This window comes from Pongo abelii, chromosome 5 (assembly GCF_028885655.2).
Source record: "Pongo abelii isolate AG06213 chromosome 5, NHGRI_mPonAbe1-v2.0_pri, whole genome shotgun sequence".
Classification (NCBI taxonomy): Eukaryota; Metazoa; Chordata; class Mammalia; order Primates; family Hominidae; genus Pongo; species Pongo abelii.
This window is the reverse complement of record NC_071990.2, coordinates 147,069,020-147,086,957: the sequence shown is the minus strand read 5'-3', so window position 1 is coordinate 147,086,957 and position 17,938 is coordinate 147,069,020. Positions and strand designations below refer to the sequence as shown.

Below are 17,938 nucleotides of genomic sequence, written 5' to 3'. Positions count from 1 at the left end.
TTGCCACATTGTCTTCCACAATGATTGAACTAATTTACACTCCCATCAACAGTGTAAAAGCATTCCTATTTCTCCACATCCTCTCCAGCACCTGTTGTTTCCTGACTTTTTAATGATGGCCATTCTAACTGATGTGAGATGGTATCTCATTGTGGTTTTGATTTGCATTTCTCTAATGACCAGTGATTATGAGCTTTTTTTTCGTATATTGTTGGCTGCATAAATGTCTTCTTTTGAGAAGTGTCTGTTCATATCCTTTGCCCACTTTTTCATGAGGTTGTTTGTTTTTCTCTTGTAAATTTGTTTAAGTTCTTTGTAGATTCTGGATATTAGCTCTTTGTTGGATGGATAGATTGCAAAATTTTTCTCCCATTCTGTAGGTTGCCTGTTCAATCTGATAACAGTTTCTTTTGTTGTGCAGAAGCTCTTTAGTTTAATTAGATCCCATTTGTCAATGGCTTTTGTTGCCATTGCTTTTGGTGTTTTAGTCATGAAGTCTTTGTGCATGCCTATGTCCTGAATGGTATTGCCTAGATTTTGTTCTAGGGTTTTTATGGTTTTAGGTCTCACTTTTAAGTCTTTTATTTTATTTTTAGTTTTAGTTTTAGTTTTTTTGACATGGACTCTCTCTCTGTCACCCAGGCTGGAGTGCAATGGATCAATCTTGGCTCACTGCCACTTCTGCCTCCCAGGTTCAAGTGATTCTCCTGCTTCAGCCTCCTGAGTAGCTGGGATTACAGGCACCCACCACCATGCCTGGCTAATTTTTGTATTTTTAGTAGAGATGGGGTTTCACCAGTTTGGTTAGGCTGGTCTCAAACTCCTCACCTCAGGTGATCCACCCACCTTGGCCTCCCAAAGTGCTGGGATTACAGGCATAAGCCACCACGCCAGGCCCATACCCACTACTTTTTAACTTTTTATTGTTTCTATTTATAGTTTATTGTACTGACTATATCTTGAAAAATTGTTGTACTTATGATTTTTTATTGGTTCACCATTTAGTCTTTCTACTTCGGATAAGAGTAATTTACACATTGCAGTTACAGTGTTATAATATTCTCTGTTTTTCTGTGTACTTGCTACTACCAGTAAGTTTTGTATCTACAGATGATTATTTATTGCACATTAATGTCCTTTTCTTTCTAATTGAAGTACTCCCTTTAACATTTCTTGTAGGACAGCTCTGGTATTGATAAACTCCTTCAGCTTTTGTTTGTCTGGGAAAGTCTTTATTTCTCCTTCATGTTTGAAGAATATTTTCACCAGTTATATTATTCTAGGGTAAAAGTTCTTTTCCTTCAGCATTTTCAATATGCCATACTACTCTCTTCTGGCCCGTAAGGTTTCCACTGAAAAGTCTGCTGCCAGATGTACCAGAGCTCCATTATATATTATTTGTTTCTTTTCTCTTGTTGCTTTTAGAATTCTTTATCCTTAACTTTCAGGAGTTTTGACTATTAAATGCCTTGAGGTAGTCATCTTTGGATTAAATCTGCATCATGTTCTATAACCTTCTTGTACTTGGGTATTGATATTTTTCTCTCAGTTTGGGAAGTTCTCTGTTATTATCCCTTTGAGTAAACTTTCTACCTCTATCTTTTTCTCTGTCCCCTCTGTATGGTCAATAACTCTTAGATTTGGCCTTCTGAGGCTATTTTCTAGATCATGGAGGCATGCTTCATTGTTTTTATTCTTTTTTTCTTTTGTCTTCTCTGTGTATTTTCAAATAGCCTGTCTTCAAGCTCACTATTTTTTTTTTCTGCTTGATTGATTCTGCTACTAAAGTACTCTGATGTATTCTTCAGTATGCCAATGGTATTTTTCAGTTCCAGAATTTCTGCTTGATTTTTTTTCATTACTTCAATCTCTTTGTTAAATTTAGCTGATAGAATTCTGAATTATTTCTCTGCATTATCTTGAATATCTTTGAGTTTCCTTGACATGGTTACTTTGAATTCTCTGTTTAAAAGGTGACGTATCTCTGTTTCTCCAGGATCATTCCCTGGTGCCTTATTTGGTTCATTCATTTGGTAGGGTCATGTTTTCCTGGATAGTGCTGATGCTACTAGATGTTCTTCAGTGTCTAGGAATTGAAGAGTTAGGTATTTATTGTAGTTTTCACCATCTGGGCTTATTTGTAGCTGTCCTTTTGGGAAGGCTTTTCACAAATTATTTGAAAGAACTTGAGTGTTGTGATCTAAGCAGTTTCTGCTTTAAGGAGTATCCCAAACCCAGTAACACTGTGGTTCTTGCAGACTTGTAGAGGTATCACCTTGATGGTCTTGGACAAGATTAGATAGAAGTCTATCTAGTATTCTATTGTATTGTGGCTCAGCTAGCATTCAAAACACAAGATACAGTTCTTCTCATTCTTCCTTCTCCTTTCCAAAGGCAGAGGAGCCTCACCCCAAAGCCATCACTACCTTAGGCCATGAGGAGTACTGCCAGACTTCCTCTGATGTTCCCTTGAGGCCCATGGTCTCTTAAGTTAGCTTGTGATGAATACTGCCTGGCCCAGAACTCACCCTTCAAGGCAGTGGTCTCCCCTCTGGCTTAGGGCAGCTCCAAAAATGCTGTCCACGAGTCAAATCCTGGAATTAGGGACCCCATGACCTTGCTTGGTACTCTACCCTCCTGTGGCTATGATGGTACCTAAGGTGCAAAACAAAGTCCCCTTTGCTTTTCCCTCTGCTTGTCTCAGAGAGAAGGAGTTTTGCCCCATAGCCACCACAGCTGATTATTTGCTGAGTCTCACCTGAAACCAGCAAGTCTCAGGGGCTCACCAAGGCCCTCGATGTAGCACCCAGGTATCACTGCTGGTTACTCAGGGCCCAGGGGTCCTTCAGTTAGTAAGTGATGAATGCTGGCAGGACTGGGTCTTTTCCTTCAAGGAAGCAGGTTCCCTTCTCGCCCAAGGTATGTCTAGAAATGTCATCTGTGAGCTAGCACCTGAAATGGGGGCCTCATGATGCTGACTGATGCCCTATCCTGCTGTAGTTGAGCTGGTATCTAAGATGCAAGACAAAGTCCTCCCCACTCCTTCCTTCTCTCCTCAAGCAGAAGGAAGGCGTCTCTTAAAGCACCCAACTGAGTTGTGCCTGGAATTAGGGGAGGCATGATGCCAGCATTGCCAGCACTCCTGGAGCCACCCCAACTGGTGTCTCAGTAGGTCACATGCTTCCCTAGTCCACTGTCTTTGGGCCTAGTTCAGCTTTAGGACTTACCTATGAGTTGCAGTCCTTTTGGCTTAGACTGACTTTCAAGTTTTCTTAGAAACAGAACATTTTGGCCCTAGGTGGTGAGGTTTGTGGGCACTCAAGTTTGGACTGCTGAAATAAATGATTCTCTGCTGACTAGGGCCAATTTAAATTCTCCCTGTATGAGTGGTCATCGGCTCACTTTGTCTGGTTTTCTTGTCCAGTTCAGTGCCTCAGAATTGCTGTGTTCTCCGCCAATGCCCATAGAGGCTCTTCACACCATGCTGCAGCTGCCTGGAGTGGGGAAGGAGTGGTGTTGGCAATTCAGAACTGTCTTACTGTCTTTTTTATCTCTTCAGTGCCGCTCTCAGGGATATGAAGTGAAAGCCAGGTTCTATGCATGCTCACCTGATTTTTCATTCTCATGATTGGGTTTTTCCTGTGTAGATAGTTGTTAACTTGGTGTCCTTGTGAGGGATGCAGGGATGGGGATGATAGGTGGAGCTTTCTATTCTACCATCTTGCTCCACCTCTCAACTGAGGCCAATGATTTTGAAAATGTATAAAATGAATAAATTCCATAAATAATGTAATTTACCAGAACTGACTCAAGAAAAAGTGCCTAAATCCTCCTACGATCATTAAATATATTGATCAATCAATAGATTCAAACATTTTCAACAAAGAAAACAATAGGCCTTGACAGTTTTGCAGCTGAGTTATCTTACCACTTAATGTTATGATTACGTGTTCTGTCTATGAGGTCAATGACTTTGATACCAAACGAGACTCTTGTGTTTCTGCCATTGCCACAAAATGAACTTTTATCAGCTAGCCTGCTACTTCAGGGAGGAAGAGAGCGGTGTGGAGCAGACCACATCCTACTATAACTTGGAGTCAATACATATGGTCCCAGCCTAGAACAGCTAACTACAGCCTATGCACAGATATATGAATGAGTAGAAATAATTATTGCTTTAAGACATTGAGTTTGGGGTGGTTTATTATATAGTATTATTTTATGAATAGCTAATATTCACTGTAGATAAAGCATTTAATGAAATTCAACAACTACTCATGCTAGACTATTAGTAAATTAGGACTAAAAGAGAACTTCCTTTTGTGCATAAAGTGTATCTTCCAACAAATCTATAGTAAGCATTATAAAACTTGTGTATTCAAAATCTTTTTGCACTAGAAATTTCACTTCTAAGGAATGTCCTAGAGAAAATCATACACACATGCAAGAATACATGTATAATTACTTCAATAGCATTATTCTTAATATTACAGAAAACTAGAAACAGTCAAAAGTGTTTTTAAAATGGAAAATATAAAAATAAATTATTGACTAGTCGATTTTAAATGGAATATTAAAAAGCAATGCATATAAATGAACTATAATGATTTGCAAAAACAAAGATGACTCTTACCTACGTAATACTAGAATGGCAAAATATTTTGGACTACATACAGCATGAATTCATTTGTATAAATCTCAAAACATAGATATTCTTTTAAAGAAATTTTAATTTTTAATTTTTATTGAGCACATGGTATATATATTTATGAGGTACATTAAAATATTTTGATACAGAAATACAATGTATAATAATCAGATCAGAGAAAATGGGATATCCATCACCTCAAACATATATTATTTTATGATGTTACAAACATTCCAATATGCTCTTTTATTTTAAAGTATACAATAAATTATTGTTGACCATAGTCACTTTGTTATTCTATCAAATATTAGATCTTATTCACTCTATTTAGCTATATTTTTGTACCCATTAACCATCCCCATTCCCCCTACCCCTACCACTACCCTTCCCAGCCTCTGGGAATCATAGTTCTAATCTCTATCTTCACGAGTTCAATTGTTTTAATGTTTAGTTCCCACAAATATATGAGAACATGCAAAGTTTCTCTTTCTGTGCCTGGCTTTATCACTTAACATAATGATCTCCAGTTCCATCCATGATGTTGTAAATAACAGAATCTCATTCTTCTTTATGGCTGAATAGTACTTCATTGTGTATAAATACAATATTTTCTTTATCCATTGATCTGTTGATGGACACTTAGGTTGCTTTAAAATCTTGGTTATTGTGAATAGTGCTGCAGTAAACACAGGAGTGAACACATCTCTTCAATATACTGATTTGCTTTCTTTTGGGTATATACATAGGAGTGGGATTCCTGGATTGTATCATCCTACTTTTAATTTTTTGAAGAACCTCCAACTGTTCTTTATAGTAGTTGTACTAATTACATTCCCACTAAATGTATGTGAGAGTTCCCTTTTTTTCACATCTTTGCCAGCATTTGTTATTACCTGTCTTTTGGATATAAGCCATTTTAACTGGAGTGAGATGATATCTCATTGTAGATTTTATTTGCATTTTTCTGATTATCAGTGACGTTGAGCATGTTTTTATATGATTGTTTTCCATTTGTATGTCTTCTTTTAAGAAATGTTGTTATGGTTTAGCTGTGTCCACACCCAAAATCTCATCTTAAATTGTAATCCCCATAATGCTCACATGTTAAGGGAGATACCAGGTGGAGGTAATTGAATTATGGAGGTGGTTTCCCTCATGCTATTTTTGTGATAGTGAGTGAGTTCTCATGAGATCTGATGGTTTTATAAGTGTTTGATAGTTCCTCCTGTGTTCACTTCTCCTTCCTGCTGCCTTGTAAAGAGGGTGCCTTGCTTCCCCTTTGCCTTCTGCCATAACTGTAAGTTTCCTGAGGCTTCTCTGTCGGTCAATTAAACCTCTTTCCTTTATAAATTACCCAACCTCAGGCAGTTCTTTATAGCTGTATGAAAATGGACTAACACAAATGTCTATTAAGATCTTTTGCCCATTTTAAAATCAGATTATTAGTTTATTTTTCTATATAGTTGTTTGAGCTCCTTATGTATTCTGGTTATTAATCTCTTGTCAGATGGATAATTAGCAAATATTTTCTACCATTCTGTGGGTTGTTCCTTCATTTTGTTGATTGTTTCTTTTTCAGTGCAGAAGCTTTTTTAACTTGATGTGATCCAATATGTCCAGTTTTTCATTGGTTTCCTGTGCTTGTGATGGGGTATTACTCAAGAAATCTTTGCCCAGTCCAAAGTCCTGGGGGAGTTTCCCCAATGTTTTATTTTAGTGGCTTCATAGTTTGAAGCCTTAGATTTAAGTTTTCAATCTTTTTTGATTTGATTTTTGTATATGATGAGAGATAAAGGTCTAGTTTCATTCTTCTGCATATGGATCAAAACACAGACATTCTTAATTTGAATGTGGTTACATGGTGATTATTTTGCTATTGGGATTATATTTTATATATTTATTATATATCCATTTGTATCTATTGATATGAGATAAAATATAATATGGAATAAAATATAGTCAAAGTTTATGCCAGAATTACATTATTATAATAATTTCAGTTGGCAGTCTAATAAAAATTTATTGAACACACTGTATTTTAGCTTTGGTGGCTTTTATGAGGAACTTACAACATACAGCGATTAAAGTGATTTGAAGTATTGCTATTCATGCACAGTATCATATTTTCATAAGTATTTTTCAGCTATAGAAATATGACTGTCATCTGAATAAAACAGGTAACAGGAAATTCGAAACTCTGTGACATTATGTCTTATTTATCTGTGAAAGGCTATCATATAGTCAGGAAGAATATGAGAGTATCTACTCTCAATATTACTATTCAAAATTTCATAAAGACAAATATAAACAGGACAGACACATGTATTCATTGGTTACGCAAGGATTAAACTAGCATATATCCAAAATATATGGATTAAACTACGATATATTTTGTATAAAATGTGATTACCTACCTAGAAAACCCAAGAAAATAAATGAAAAAAACTATTAAAACTAAGGAAAATTTAATACACAATAATATTTCCATATAGGATAATAATAAATTAGAACATGTCATGGAATAATATCCCAATCAGAATAGCAGCAGAAATAAAAAACAGGGAGAATTAAACCTAACAAAAGATCTGAAAGACTGTTATGAAAAACAATGTAACACTCTTTGAAGGATATATAAATCAGCCTAAATAAATGCAGAGGCATAGCATGTTCCTGAAAGATAATATTTAACATTGTAAAGATGTTATTTCTCCCCAAATTAATCTATAAATTTAATGCAATCCCATATAAAATCTTAAAAGAACTCTTTGTGAACCTTGACATGTTTAATTTAAAGTTCAATCGAAGAGAAAAATGTAATAATAGCCAAGACTATTTTGAAAATATCAAAAAGTGGCATTTGCTCAATTTCATTAAAAAATACATAGCATAAAGCTGTATAGCAGCTAAACCTACCCTACTTAAACAGGTGTTCAGGAAGAGGCAGCTTGACTGCACAGAAAAAGAGTATAAGATCAGATCCAGCGACATAGGAAAATTTAATATGTGACAAAGGCAATGTGATATGTTACCATGTGGTGAAATTAATGGGGAACAAATAGGCTATTTAATAAATAGTAGTGGGACAACTTTTTGACAGTTTGGTTATAAAATTAAGTTTTGCCCTACCTCACATCCTCACAAAATTATTTTGAAATAGACCAAACAATTATACATAAAGTACAGAAATATAAAATTATGTTTAGAAAATAAAGAGAATATTTATTTATAATTTAGGGCTTTGAAGGGTTTTCTAAGAAAGCCCTAAATTCAGAATTCGTAAAGGAGACAGTTGTCATATTTACCTATATAAAAATTTAAAACTTTCAAATGATAAAATTACAATAAATAAAAGAAAAGTGACAGACTGGGAGAAAATATGTTACACATGTAACTGTCAAAAGATTATTTACCATAATTTATAGGGACCATAAATTATGAAATAAAAAATTATACAATGAACTAAATAACTAAAAATAGCTTAAAAACATTTTAAAAGATGCTCAACTTCATTAGCGAGCAGGAAAATGTAAATGAAAAGAAAATGATACATTTTTTCCCATCATGGTAGAAAAAATTACAAAGCATAATAATCTCTACAGGTGGTAATGATGTTGTAAAACAAGTGCTGAATAACTCTGTAGGTTTGTGTACAAGTTGTGTATTAGTCCATTTACACACTGCTATAAAGAATTTCCCTGAGACTGGATAATTTATAAAGGAAAGAGGTTTAATTGACTTACAGTTCTGCATGGCTGGGGAGGCCTCAGAAAACTTATAATCATGGCAGAAGGGGAAGCAGGCATGTCTTACATGGTGGCAAGTGAGAGAGAGTGGGCAAGAGCAGGGAAAACTGCCTTATAAAACCATCAGATGTCATGAGAACTCAATATCACAAGAACAGCGTGGGAGAATCTGCTCCCATAATTCAATTATCTCCCTCCCTTCATATGTGGGGATTACAGGTGAAGCAGGAACGTCTTACATAGCAGCAGGTGAGAGAGAGAAAGAAAGAGAAAGAGGGGTAAACTGCCACTTATAAAACCATCAGACCTCATGAGAACTCACTCTCATGAGAACAGCATAGGGGGAAACAGCCCCCATGATCCAATCACCTCCCACCAGGTCCTTCCCCTGGCAGGTGGGGATTATAATTTGTATTATACTTCGAGATGAGATTTGGGTGGGGACATAGCCAGACCATATCAAGTTGATTCAGCTTTTTGCAGAGAAAAATTTCAGAATCTAACAAAAATTTAATGTGCAGTCTTTCTAGTGCCAGTGATTCTACCTCTAGATGTCTTTTCTAGAGAAATAAGCCCCACTTGCCTAAAGATGCAAATACAAGGATTTGATAGTTAACAAAACTACACTCAACCTACACATCCATTGGTAGTTGAACTCCAGTATATTTGTACTGTAGAATAATTACATAGATTTATATATATACCAGTCAGGTATATGCCAGCATGGAAAGATCTCCAACACATATTGAAAAGTGGAAAAAGCAAATTGCGATATTAGGTATAGAATTATGACATTTGGTAAAAAATGTGTTTAAAAACAAAATTATATGTATGTATGTGCATACATTTATACACACATATATAAATATATACATGTGTATATATCTTACATATTGCATGGGAGGTGATCTGGGGATACTTACTAGGCAGGTGAGATATTGTGATTACGAAGGTGGTTTACCCAGAGTGGGCTTATCCATTGCACTCTGGATATTCTGACCCCTGTGACTTCCCCTAATGTGGAAAACCCAGTGGCATAATTTGTGGTAGTGAGGAATTTCGTTTGCACTCTCCCTCAAAAAGAAATTAAAAAGTAAAAACAAACAAAAAAAAGAAAAGATAAGACAAAAGCAAATAAAAGAAAAAAGAAAAGTTACCTGAAATGAATTGCAGCCTACTTACTGTTAACCCTCATTACCTGTGAAGAGGGGAGTGAGATTCACCTAAAGTGAAATTGGACTATTTATTCTTACAATATAATGTTTCTGTGCTTGAATTTTTTAAAATAAAATGTTTTTTATATAACTAAAATTAAACCAATACAGATGTAAAGAAAGAATAACTAGAAGTGTGAGCAAATGAATATGACATTTTAATATTTGGAAAGAAATCTTGGTATTAAATCAACTATAGTGTAACTCAATTTGCCATACTACGTACATTTATCTACTTAATTTGCATTTGGAGCAAAAACAGGAAGGAGTCATCTTTATTGAGGCTTTAAATAAGAGTCTTCAACAAGTTGTTGGTAGTGATAGATCGATGGGTCCAGAAAACTCTTGCACTGGGATTCAGAGATGGGTTGACATAGTGTACATGCTTGTGGCAAGTAAGAGGAAGACTGCCTTTCGGACACACAGACTTACTGGGTTTTGGCTGGATTGACTGTCCTTCCAACCTCAATAAGAATTCCAACTGACATCTGTAGGAGTCATAGCTGAGTTGAATACCAAGCTATATTTTAACTTATGAGCAAGATTCATTGCTTTTAATTAGTTGCTCAAGGTAGGTATGTGACAAAATATTCTTTATAAAAATGCTTATGGATAAGTAAGCTAGAAATACCTAATCTTTTGAGAACTGATGAAAGGATATTCCCTGTGGAAAAATACACTTATGTAATAAATTTGTATACAATGTCTTTTATGTAAATTTCCCATTTGACTTCATGCAAAAAGAGAATGATATATTTGTTGCACGGGTTGATCCTACCCACCCCATCCCCCTGCAACACGCAAACACATGCATTTCCTTGGATCTTTTTAAGTACCATACCCTGCTTGATATAGTCTCCTTTCTTCTATCTGACATTCCTGGAAATATCCGAAGTACAAGACAGGAACTTTTGCAGCATAGTTATGTTTTGTTAGTAAACATAAATTTATATAAAACAATACACTTTTGTTGGTATTTTAATGATAGTGAATATGTACTCACAGTGCCAAGCACTATTCTGAGAGGAAACTGAAGAAAAGAGATGTTAAGGAATTTGCCCATGGTCCCACAGCTGGTAAGGAGCAGAACTGGGATTCGAATCCAGCAGCCTGGCCCCTGAGCTTATGCTTTTGCATACTGTGATATGTGGAAGTGCCATGTGCCAATTCCTTTACATGCCCAACCTGGCTTTAAGGTGGCGAAAGGTCTTTTTGTCATGGTTGAACTTCCTGGTTGTCCTTGAAGATTTTTCCCCTTCTTAAAGTCCCTCTGAAATTATCGTCCCAGCACCTCAAGAACCTGCTGTGCCTTCTCATAGCTGGGGCTCACTATTGCCTCAACCCAAATACTTTGCTGGAAGTTAGGGAAACCAGTTCATTTTTGCTTGCACTCACCATCTTTTCTGTTTGTCATTTCAGAGACTTTATTTATTTTTCCTTTCTCTCCTCCAGAAAGTCACTTTCAGACGCCTCAAGAGGCCTTTTCTCTTTAGACAGTTAACAGTCTCTTTTTCCTGTGACACTGTACACAACATATGGTATTAGGTTTTCTGGTTGTTGCTTAGTCATTAAACCTTACAGAGATGTTATGTACGAATGCAGCCCATTTCAGAGTGGAAAGAGAACAGGTTGTGTCTCTCCTTCAATCTCATCATCTGTGTTTCACTCACAACTTCTATGCGGCTTTCACAAACTGTGGCATTGCCTTTTAAAACTGCTCCCCACATGTGAAAACCTCCCAACTGCCTGTTATTCACATGCGTTCTCCAATCCTGACTGTATTGACTATGGTGCACTCCAAGCAAAGAAAAGTCCATCACACACTTCAATCAAATTCAAGTGACTAAGACTTCTACACAAGAACTGACTTATTGCCTGTGATTTTTGCTCAACTGCTCAAATTAGACAGGGGCATTGCTTTGGGCTAGAAATATTGTTTAGTCTTCTAAGTATACTTAGATCCCACTGTAAAAGAAAGATCACAGTTGATAAAGGTTGAGAACACAAAAAGGATTTAAATACTTAGGCTGATGAATGAGGGAACTGGTGAGAAAAGAGGCCATAATTCAGTCAAAGTATTTGATTGCTAATTAGTAAGGCCACTGAATGAGGAATAAAAACCACTAATTACCAGTTCTCCATTAATACTTCATGTTGATATGCTCCTTTTAGATATTTGATATATCAGATCTACATGAAGTTTAGGGTCTTTTTTTTTAAGAGAATATGTCTAAATTTGAATCTTGAAAATTAAAGCTATAAAACTGATTACATTGGTGATTTGTTAAAGAGAATATTCCTTCTCTTAGTTAAAATTTTTAACTGATTTTATACTGTTTTCCCTTAGGACCCAAGTAGTGTATCCTAACATTCTAATCAAGTAAGTGGTCTAGGGTCCAAGGCAGTCTGCTCACTAACACTGATGCTCACCTGCCCACCCAGGCTCCCCATCATTCCCCATTCTGCATCTTCCATCTCGTACAGGAAGGAAAGAAGGAAGAGAGGAAGGGAGGACAGGAAACAAAGGGTAACAATTCCCTTAATTCCCAAACTTTATATTGAGGACATACTGTGCACTAACCCAGTGTGAGGTGTTTTCTTTATATGTACTTATCTTACCCACCTCCATCCAGTTTAGTGCAAGATTAAAAGCCAGCATTTTCAAACTGTAAGAAACCGAAATAATTATATCTTCTTCTTAGTTTATAGTTGGGAAGACTGTGATCAGGAAGGTTAAGAAACTTGGAGTATCATACAGTTTGTTGGTGACAATCTCAGGGAAAAGCTAAGAATCTCTCTACTTCTGGTTTAAGGCTTTTCCTGTAATTCCCATTGATATTTGAATAGAACTCTTGGTAAATAACATATTCAGTGTAAATCTCAGGATGTATAAATTGCAAGAAACTCTTTAATTCAGACACCATATCAACTCCTTTATAGCTAAAGATGGTGATAATGAGTCCTTACCTATCTCCTCTGAGAGGAGCAGGAGGAACTAGTATTTTCTATTATGCTTAGTTCAAGCCTTTAAAAAAAATTCTTAAGTCTATTTTTGTTACTAGAATAAATGTTAAACTTAAGATATGGAATTCTATGTTTATTTTTAGCTCAGTATTAACTACCAAACAATTAAAATACTAACTGGTCTGGATCTCTGTTTCCTAAATTGCTAAATGAGAGGGTTGGAAAAGATGATCATTAAAGCCTTTTTCAGCTGTTGCATGATTTTGTGAATTATGGAAACCACTTCCTAAGTAGATTATAAAGGATGAAAAAGGTTTTTTCCAGAATATTTTTCTAAATTAATAAATCTGTGATAAGTTGGTAAAGTTATATGTGCAGATAGGGAATAGAGGTATCGTATTGTATCTTATCGTATAGTATAGTATAGTATAGTATAGTATAGTATAGTATACTAAAGAAGTGTATAGTAAAAGAGGAGATAGCAGTAAAATAGTAACTATCATTGAAAAAATAAATAGGTGAGAGCATAAATATTTGGGGAGGATCCAGGGACATTATTATCAAATTATTTGAATATTATTTAAATAATTTCCTATTTCAGAATATTTTATGACCTTTTTAAAAAGCCATAAATTAAGACATTTTGATATTGAGTTGATTGGAAAGTTACCACTTGAACAATTTGGATGAATAAATATGGAAGTATAATAAACAAACAGTCTCTGTCTACATTTCTGAACTTTTTGACCATGATTCTCAAAGCCTGAATGTAACTCTGGTTAGTGGCATCCATTCTGAGCATTGTTCTCAGGGATTGATAAAGATTCCCACCTTATCCAGATTTTTGTCTGACTCTTCTGAGCCCTCTTCTCAACTAGGCCTCAGCCTTGGCTTGCCTTTAACAAGAATCTCCCTATCCTTGATATCGTCTCTTAGTAATTTCCCATCCGCTGACCATCTCTCTTTGTCCATTGGCTACATATCCCCACTTGTCCATATTGTATTCAGAGTTGTGTTCCATCTGTCTCCTCTATTGCAATAGTCTTGAATAAAGCCTTCTTTACCATTTTAATAAGTGGTGAGCAATTTTTCTGTGACATGAATTTAGGTGGAAGACTCAAAACAAAGTCCTTTCCACTTCTAAAGGGCCTACCTGTTTACCTACAAGGTACATAGGTGACTGCTTCCAAAACTATGAAGAATGTCTGTCTGGAGAAATTGAATTTTGATGGTTTTTGCAAGAAAACTTAGTAGTTCCTTGAGTTCTCTCCAAGAAAATGTATATTTGGCACATTTTTGCTAATGTGTTTAAAGCAGGGAAATTTATGCTAGTGTTTAAAGAACTATCAGTGAAGAAATTGCCTGGCAACAGCAATAGAACTGGGGAGGGAGGTATCTATTTCATCAGGATTTTTTGGTTCCATATACATGTAAACAGGTGCTCTGACCAGGTTGGACTGGTCAATGGATAAATTTGTCCTGTGAAATTAGATGATCCCCATTTCTTATCTCCCCCAAACTCCACTTTCTCACAATGTATCTATCCCCTACTCTGGTAAACTAGGGGTTCAGCTACAGGGAGACTTTTGTAACTGCCATTGTGATTTATAGGAGGCAAGACTAAATCTAATACGTGATATCCTAAGGCCTAGAGAGATAAATTCATCACAAGAGGAAAAGCCATCTTGCTTGTTAAATCCAGCATAGGAATAGAACCAAAATGGTTGTTCTCGGCCTGTGAGCACTTGGGGAGAAGAATGGCTGTTTATAAGAATAGATAGAGCTTTTCTTCAAGCACAGAAATACTGAGAGACAAAATAGCATTCGGCCTCCCCAACCGAGCTCAACACAGAGGGAATGGCCATTATCCTCACTTTTCTGGAACATTTATCATTGCATGGGGAGAATTGGCAAGGATTGCCACTGAGGAATGGTGGCTGATCACAAGTAACACATGACTAATGATAGACAAACACATGGACATATACTTAAGTAAAAAATCGGGAATTCCTTGAAATACTCTAAGAATGAGAACTCCTAAAAGATCTGGACTTTCCACGTAGGTGAGTGTAGCACTGAAACTCTCTGGATTTGGGTATTAATATTAATAATACTAATTGGATTCAGAAGCTTGGAATATTTTGAATATTTCATTTTATGTGAAAGGCATTGCTGATACAAGTTACATAGATTTCATAAGTATTGTCTAATAAGTTTCTTGTTTTATTTATTTTACTGAGTATTACATTTGTATTTGAATAGACCTTAATAATTCTCTACATTCAGACAACTGTATCTTGACAAATATCACAAATACAAAGGTTTTATCATGTGAATCACATATTTTCATAACATGTATCAGACTGGCTGCTCAAGAAAAATGAGCCCATATCTGGCAGTCAGGAGAAGGAATTCCAGTCCCTGCCATTCTCTGGCCTCTGGGTTCTGACTGGCCTCTTAGAATGTCTTAGAATGATCATCACTGTTCTATACATGCAATAAAAATTAAGTGAGTGAATTAGGTGTTGGGAATGCAAAAGAGATGCACTGGTAGCAGTTTTTCAGAAGATACATTAAAGGCAGAATTATCTTTTTTTTTCTCTCTTTTTCTTTCTTTCTTTCTTTTCTTTTTTTTTTTTTTTTTTGAGACAGAGTCACTCTAGTGCCCAGGCTGGGGTGCAGTGGCATGATCTCAGGTCACTGCAACCTCTGCCTCCCAGGTTCAAGCAATTCTCCTGCCTCAGCCTCCCGAGTAGCTGGGACTACAGGCACCCACCACCATGCCCAGCTAATGTTTGTTTTTTTAGTACGGAAGGGGTTTCACCATGTTGGCCCGGCTCCCAACCTCAAGTGATTCATCCACCTCAGCCTCCCAAAGTGTCAAAATTATAGGCGTGAGCCACCACACTCAGCCAAAGGCAGAATTATCTTGTTTCAACTCCGATGGCTTATTAGCAGAAAAACTTTGGGCAAATTAATTTTGTGCTTCTCTTATCTATAAAGTAAGAAAAATTATTATATCTAACCTATCAGGTTGTTGTGAGCGTGAAGTGAGCTAATATACGTTAAACTCATAAACCTCACTTAGCACATAATAAACAATCAAATATGAGTATTTAAGCTTTGAAACTTTTGTTTTCTCATAGTCTATTTGAATTTTTAATATTTCCAGTTATACTGTTGTCTTACTTTCCTTTATAACATCTGTAAGGTAGCTCAAGATAGAAATATCTAAAATATATACATTGAAAATTTCAAGGTGATCTATATTGGGAGAGATGTATGAACAAACATATGATGCTACCCGACAGTAGAATGAAAATTAGTGGAAAAATAAGAATATTTATTTGTTCTTGTTGTCTTTTCATTCTGTTGTTCATGTAAGTATGTATCACATTTTTGTAAATAAAACCAAATTTCTGCAATTGTTACACCCATATTCTCTACCTCCAATTCCTCTTAAGTTTTTCCTCTGTTTAGTACATAGTAAGCCCCAATAAGTTTGTAGAAATTGTCACTATTCATTAAGAGAAAAAAAATGGAATGGAAATGGTCAAATGAAATAATCCAGGATTTGTGGCAGGAGGAGCACACTCTGGATTTTTCATTAGATGGAAAACTCTATTCATTTGGAAAGTTCTTCTTTATCCTTCTTTCTCTCTGTCTCTCTCTCTCAATCTCTCTGTTCGTCTCTTTCCTTCTTAAAGATTCTAAGGAGTGCAAATGCTTCAACTATAGATTAGTCTTTTTGCAAGCATGCAAACGTCTTTTCATTCATCCAAAAAATTTTATTTGGCACCTACTAAGTACTGGGGTACCAAGTATAATATTTTAAGGTTGGGGTAACTACCATGGGCTGGCAATTGGTAATTTCTATTATACTTTGTTTTATTTTCTACATTTATTTGCAATAAGTAGGTCATTACTATCATAGCAGTAAATTCACCTCAAGGTCTTCTACCTCATAAATGACTTTCTGACAGCCATGCAGGTCACTGGTAACTCACCATGCATCCCTCTTCTTCTCCACTTCAGTGTAAACATTTACGTACAATAAAAACAACACAACAGAGGGTTTTAATTTAAAAAATCACAGTAATTTGCTAAAAAATATCAAAATCATTATGACTTATTCTCCAAGGGGTATCTTGGGAAATTTTAAACTCATTCTACACTGATTAGTAGAGACATGAATTTTGCTTCCTAAAACTGAATATTCAAATAGTCCCAAGGAATCATTCATAGAATTTATAAATTTATAGTCTCATGTCTGAATGTTTTAATGTATAAAATTTTCAGAAAACTTGTAAAAGCCTATATTTCTTGTGAATAATTTACCAGTAAACCTTCAGAATATGAAACAACCGACTATCTTGTTCTCAACGAATTATTCACTAAAATTAAAGTATTTGGAGAAACAAGTACCGTAAAATAAAGTGATTTTATATACTGAAAATTTTTTAGTTATTGCCGGATGCGGTGGCTCACGCCTGTAATCCCAGCACTTTGGATGCCGAGGCGGGTGGATCACCTGAGGTCAGGAGTTCGAGACCAGCCTGGCCAACATGTGAAACCCTGTCTCTACTAAACATACAAAAATTAGCTGGGCGTGGTGGTGGGCACCTGTAATTCCAGCTGCTCAGGAGGCTGAGGCAAGAGAATCACTTCAACCCAGGAGGCGGAGGTTGCAGTGAGGCAAGATCCCACCACTGTACTCTAGCCTGGGCAACAGAGTGAGACTCAGTCTCAAAAAAAGAAAAAATATTTTTTAGTTGTATATTGTAAAATGAAAATTCTAAATCATATAAGTAAATAGTTGTTTTTTTCTTTCACTTTTACATTTGAAAGCACTATTCACTTATGAATATATAAATTCATATACATATATTTACTATCAAAATTTAATATATATGGATTTTGAGGGGAATACATTTAAATTATACTTCTATATTTTCCAAATTCCATTTGTTACCACAACACAATTTTAAGTAATCCCATATGCCCACATATTTAGAGTCAATATCTCTATTACCACATTCTCTTCAACCACTGATATAAATAAGTATATATGTGTGTATATTCACACACATAAATCTACATTTATATATGTATACACACACATATATATGTATGCACATACACATATATACAATTTTTGTACACGATTGTACAATTTCTAAACATATTTAGTTTTTCTAGTAATTCTTTGTTATTAATATTCAATTTAATTTCACCGAGGTCAAAGGAGATGAGTTATATACCAATCCGTTGCAATGTGTTGAAGTTGAATTTATGGATGTGGCACCGGATCAATTTTCATGAATGTTCCATGTGTTCTGAAAAAACAGAGGATTCTGCCATTGATGGTG

At 35.6% G+C, this 17,938-nt stretch overlaps 1 non-coding gene across 1 annotated transcript; it reads left to right on the top strand.

Moving 5' to 3' along the window:
- The first annotated feature begins 9,306 nt into the window (after window positions 1-9,306).
- LOC112134102 (U1 spliceosomal RNA) lies at window positions 9,307-9,469 on the top strand. Its single transcript, XR_002915675.1, has one exon. It is a non-coding gene; the product is annotated as a U1 spliceosomal RNA (small nuclear RNA).
- The last annotated feature ends 8,469 nt before the right edge of the window (window positions 9,470-17,938 follow it).